This window comes from Theropithecus gelada, chromosome 13 (assembly GCF_003255815.1).
Source record: "Theropithecus gelada isolate Dixy chromosome 13, Tgel_1.0, whole genome shotgun sequence".
Lineage (NCBI taxonomy): Eukaryota > Metazoa > Chordata > Mammalia > Primates > Cercopithecidae > Theropithecus > Theropithecus gelada.
Window position 1 is genome coordinate 31436092 of NC_037681.1, and position 6584 is coordinate 31442675.

Below are 6584 nucleotides of genomic sequence, written 5' to 3' on the forward strand. Positions count from 1 at the left end.
CAGGTTACCTGCAGAAAATAGTACAAAAGAGAAGGACCAACATGAACACAAACAAAAGATCCCAGAGAAAAAAGAAATAACATTCAAAGTAATTACAATTAGTGTCCTCAAAAAAAAGAGAGCAAATATTGTCTCAATAGAAGTAAAACAAACTGCTACCAAAAGGGAGAAATTGGAGAACAAGAAAGAGTTTGTTGAAATTTTTTTAAAAAAACTATTACCAAAATAAAAAAACAACAAAAGAAAGGCAGTAAGAAAAACCATGAAAAATCTCCCAGAGCAGAGAGCAAAGATAAGGAGATGAAAAAAAAAAAAAATATATATATATATATATATCTGTGTATTCGTCTGTTCTTGCATTGCTATAAAGAAATACCTGAGACTGGGTAATTTATAAAGAAAAGAGATTTCATTGGCTCACAGTGCTGCAGGCTGAACAGGAAACATGGCAGCTTCTGCTTCCGGGGATGCCTCAAGGAGCTTCCAATCATGGCAGAAGGAAAAGCGGGAGCAGGCATCTTACACGACCAGAGAAGCAAGAGAGCAAGGGGGAAGGTGCCACACACTTGTAAACAACCAGATCTCACGAGAACTCACTCACTCTCATGAGAACAGCACCGAAGGGATGGTGCTAAACCATTCATGAAGGATCCACCCCCATGACCCAGTCACCTCCCACCAGGCCCTACCTCCAACACTGGGGATTACAGTTTGACATGAGATTTGGGCAGGGACACAGGTCCAAATTATGTCACTATGAGAAGAGCTAAGCAACATAGAAGAGTTTGGGACAGACAGAACATAGAGAAAGATTTCTTAATGCTGAAAGCATAATGAATAAAAATGAATACATGAATCAAACTGGTTATACCCTTATGATATTTGAGAGCACAAATATATTTTGACTTTTTTTTTTTTTTTAAATAGAGACAGGGTCTCACTCTGTTGCTCAGGCTGGTCTCAAGTTCCTGGGCTCAAACAATTCTCCTGCCTTGGCCTCCCAAAGTGCTGGGATTACAGCCACTCTACCCAGCTAAAATGTAAAAAATATAAAAAGAGAAACCCAAGAGCTGAAGAGAGAATAATTTTTTTTATAATCTTGCTTGTTGGTATTATTATTATTTTTATTCCTAGCTTTTTGGCTTCAGACATCTCAGCGACAATGAGCACTACAAGACAATGAAAAAATGCCTTAAAATTCAGGCAGAAAACTAGTTTAATACTGGAATTCCAAACACAGCCAATCAACCAATCAGGTGGAGGAGAAGGGTGAAAGCATTTTTAGATATAAAAAGATTTATACAATTTACCTCCCACTCACTTTTCTGAAAAGGTTACCAAAGTATGCACTCTAAAAAGATGAAAAAAGCACCCAGTCTTTGTGTTCTACTCACATATGATTAGGACCAGGTATGGGATGTCTACTTTTAGAGCCTTAGGAAACTATAGAAGAGCTATAATTGCTACTTTAAAAATTACAGAGGCCAGTTGCAGTGGCTCACATCTGTAATCCAGTCCCAGCACTTTGGGAGGCTGAAGAGGGCAGATCAATTGAGGACAGGCGTTCAAGACCAGCCTGGCCAACATAGTGAAATCACCATCTCTACTAAAAATACAAAAAATTATCTGGGTGTGGTGGTACATGCCTGTAATCCCAGCTACAGGAAGCTGAGGCATGAGAATTTATTGAGCTTAGAAGGTGGAGGTTGCAGTGAGTGGAGATTGCACCCCTGCACTCCAGCCTAGGTGACAGAGTGAGACTCTGACTTAAGAAAAAAATAAAATTGCAAAGAGAAGTTAGGGAAAGAGGTGGAGGTGAAAATAATCTAAATATTTTAGTCTTCATGGGTGAGCATTAATAAATATTGCTTCAAAATAATAAAGCAAAAGGAGACATCTAAACATATTAAGATAAAACAAAAACAGTCCAATGATTTTCACTTCTGAAATGTATACTATCATGTACTGCTTGAAATTTTATTTCTGTGTATATTTCTGCTTTTTAAAATAATGGGTATTTTATAATCACTCTCTGGTTTTAGTCAAACCAAAATTTGCAATATCTGAGTAATGCTAAAAGACACAGAGAGAAAGAAATCCAATTTTTCCTTTGCAGAAAGGGACTGAGAATTTAGGGTGAATGCTATAATCTGACAGGTAATATGAATATAGCAGATACTTCATAGGATTGTTGTTGGATTTAAATAAAATATTTCATGTGAAACTTTAAGCACAATGTCTGACACACAGTTAAGTACTGAAAAAATGTTCATGGTTGATCTTACTGTTGTTAAAATTATACTATTAATATGAATAATAATAATATATTGATTAAAGTGGGAAAGGGCCTTTAGATGTTAAGCCACACTAAAATGATGAATTTATATACTCATTTATTAGTTCAAAGAATACACTACTTCAGTATATTTGTATACCTATGCAATGGAAAGTTACGAGGCCATTAAAAGTGATTTCAAAAGATATTGTTTTACTGTCATGGGAGGATAACAATACTGCTTGCTTCTTTGTTTTGTTAACATACTAAATATGATAAGTGAGGGCTAATAAATATTTATTGAATGAATAGGTGACCACACAGACGTACACACACACAAAGTATCCACCAAAATATTAATACTGCCTATCACCAGATGGAAAGATGTAGAGTGGTTTCAATTTTCTTCCCTTTTTAATCTGCATTTTATACACAATCTGTAACCTTTTTTATTACTTTTGTAGTGCAAAGCAAACAAAAAGAGGGAAGGGACAACAGAATGTTATTTAAAGATATAGCAGAAATTCTAAAACCTTGTTCCTATCATGACTTGTCATTTTATCAGTGTATTTTGGCAGAAAATGCATAACTCTCAAAGCAAGAGCAGCTCTGGGCTAAATGACCTTTGTTAGGAAGCCCCACGACCTCCCGTCATCCCTGGCGACAGCTACAGGAATCATTGACCTGATGCCTCAGAGAAAATAATCAAGCTTTGAAGGGTTGGCCTCAAAACCTCAAACTGATGATGAAACAGTACACAGCCGCCTGTCACTCAGTATCCCCGGGGGCTGGCGTGGGATGGGACAGAGAACCACAAAGACGACCCTGCCCCCCTGGCTGGCCGGCTGCTCTTTTGTGCACCTAATTTATCCATGGAGGCAAATCTGATCCTAACTTAAGGTGGAGAGAAATTCTTTAAAATATTAAATATGGGCCAAAGCACTTCTTTTCCTGTGATTGGCTGAAAAGCTTGGTTTAAGTAACTTTGAAATTATCTTCACAAAGGACAGTGATTCCCACACGAATCACTTGTTTGTTGAAGACAGTCAACGCTTTTGTCGTGAATTATTAACATCTCTCTTTTGAGAATTTGGAGTTTTAATTTTTGATATTTTTGTGGCATTAACATGCAGGTCATTTTGAAACAGAATCTGCTATTCCAATGTCTTTACAACTGTGAACTCAAAGAGAGGCATACCATTTTTAAATTATATTTTTCTCTAAAAAGGAAGAGATGATCACTCGTCTCCACAGGCAGAGGAGAAGGGGAAAGCCGGGTTTCGAAGAGCTCTGCCTTCAAATCCTCCAGCCCGCCCTCCCCCACCCCGAGCCTGTTCCTGCCAGATAGGAAATCTATTCTGAATGTGAATCAGAGCCAGTCTCATTACCCGCCAATTTTCTATAATTTTCAAATAATATTTCATCATTTTAATTTTTTTTGAAATGTAATATGGCTGCCAACACCGACCACATTGACTTGCTTGACATTTTTCAAAGGAAGAGCTAGAGTAATGGGCTTAGAAAATAAACGTTCCTTTTTTTCTAATGAAATTGAATTGAAAGCAAAAATAATGGAAGTGGCTTTGCACAGGAGAAAAGCCAGGAGCTGGAAAGCCCTAGGAGACTTTTATCAGAACTTACGGAAATGGAAAAGTTAAACAACAGGAAGGATGATAAGAATAATCATGGCCCCTCCACCAGAACTCTGCGGCCGGCTGAGTCCCTGTGCTTCTCCTGTATTCTCTCACTGAATGCTCGCAGCGACTCTGTAACACACTGTCACCATCCTTGTTATCGGGCCCCTTTTACAAATGAGGGGTGAAGAGAACAGCTGTTTCTACCAGAAAGAAAATCCCAAATGGAAAAATAGGACACGTCTTGCTTTGCTCAGGCCCCGTTTCAGATACCCATCCATTCTCCAGTGTGGTCCTCCTGCACCTCCACTCAATGCAGGCCGGGGCACACTGTACTGAAATTGATGTAGATTTTACCATCCCTGCTCTCCACCTCTGGCCCTGGAAAAGCTCCTGACCTGGATGGGGTGGGGCGGTGGGGCCCAGGGAAAGCCCTGTGGGCTGAGCATATTCTAATTCCCAGGAAAAAGCTCTGACCACCCGTCAGCATGATGGGACTTGAGTTATGGGGTATCAGAGCCAAAAGGGACCTCCAAGAGGACCCAGTGGAACTCCCTGTCTCATTGAGAAAAAAATGGACGTTCAAGGAAAAAAAGTGACTTGCTAGAGTCACCCAGAGAATTGAGGCAGAGCCAAGAAGGGAGCCTTGGGGATGGGAGGGGCGGGAGAGAGGGTTGGGGTCTTATAGTCTGCAGAGCCCACCCCAGCCTCTTGCCTACATAGGATTCAATACATGCTCAGTGACTGTTGTCTTCCAGGTGGTCCGTAGCCTGTCCAGGACCATTAACCCCCACCTTGGGCCACTGCCTGCTTCCCTCATGTACTCAAGAAAACTTAGAAAAAGATGGACTGGAGTGTTATTCCATATCGCACAGCAAACGTGCCGCCACCAAAGAACTCCTAAATTCTGCCCCAAAGCCCACTTCATATGGCAAGGGGAATGTTCCTTTAACACACACTTACTGAGCACCAGCTCTGGGCCAAGCTGAGGGAGGTCATGAGACAGACAAGATTCCTGGTCTCCTGTGGTCCTTCACCTAGGAGAGAGGAGAGAGCTGGGCAGAGCCGTGCCCAGCACTGCCACCTGCGTCTTGAGGGCATTTTCCAGTAGAGGGAAGATGGTACAGTTGACCCGGGGACAAGGGGGTTGAGGGTTTGGCAAGACCTTGGTTCAGTTATCCGCCATGGATCCTGTGCCAGTGAGGGAAGAGGGGGAAGATGGAGTGGGGGTGACAGGTATAAAGGGAAGGGGCATCCCTCTAAGAGGTCAAAGCACAGGTATGATCACAGTGAGGGCAAAGGGACCCAGAAGGTGAGAGACCTGTGGTCAAGACGTGGGTTTCAGGATTTTCAGGGTGATCTGCATGTGGTGATATTCTCCAGCACTGTCCAGCCCCCCATACTAGTGACCTTCCCTGCCAGGGTACTGAGAACCCCAGGAGCCGCCATAGGAGAGGGAAAGCCAGCAGAGCGGTCGATGGCTGCGCTGATCGACCGGAGCCTCACCTTCATCACTGTATTTTTTCTGGCTGTGCTAATTTCTTTAAACCTCCTACAGAGGTTCTTCTCTCAGTAACCTGTTTTGATTTTTCCCTTCACTCAGCCTTTGGATTACCTTAAGGATGTTCGTTCCTTTTTTGGGCAAAACAATTACTGTGCAAACAGACTCATTTTGTCTTGCCAGTTACCTTGAAGTTATCACTTCCACTTAAATAGAATCTGAGCTAAAAATAGGTGTACTGAAGTGGGTTTCCACCTGTCTCATCTTGCTTCCCGACACCTGCGGCCCTCTCCTTTTCAACGCAAAATAAAGCCGTGTGTGGCACGTCAACACCCACCAGCAAACGCAGGTCCATTTAGGCTAATGGACATCAGCGAACAGACGCTTTTATCTTGCCTGTCTCCCCTTCATTTTTCAGAAAGCTAGGGAACAGAAGTATCAGAAATGCCAAACTGCTTTTTTGGCTATAGCTCTGAAGAAAGAAGGCTCTGAAAAGTGGTCGGCCTGTAACATAAAGATGTGGGCTGGATGTGCTGCCTTTTGAAATGTCAGGGTTTTTGTCGAATAGGCATTCAGTTGGATTGGAAAGGTCAAAGCTGACAGACTCGACTCATACTCAGAAAAGCAGCTCACAGCTCCTCTTCCCACAACCTCCCAAGTGGAAGGTTACTAACGTCACCCTGGCTTTCGACACAGCAATTAATGGCTTATGAGCCCAAGCCAAAACATAAAAGATAAACGGGATTAAGAAACTGCTCTGGAAAATGTAATAGCTACTTCATGTCCTTCTCAAACCTAAAGTGGTTCATGGTGACTAGAAGTCATGCCTTCATTAAAGAAATTCTTCGTTTAGGCAAATATCAGAGAAGGTATCAGGTCCCACCAGGCCCCAAGCTCTTTTGCTTTTCCTCATAGATGAAATAACCTGATCCCTGATACAGGCTCAGTTTCAGCTCAGGCACTGGGGTCAACCAGCTGCTGTCTGATGGATCTAGAAGCATCAGATTGGGATCAAACAAGCAACTGAAGATGGGGCCTACTCCATTCAATACACACCAGCCAGGAACCTGCTCTGGGCCCAGCTTGGTGCTTGTTATCGGGGATGGTTAGACTAAAATAATAGAGCCTCTGCTTTCCAGAATGTCTTCGTAGACCAAGGGTAACAGGAAAATAA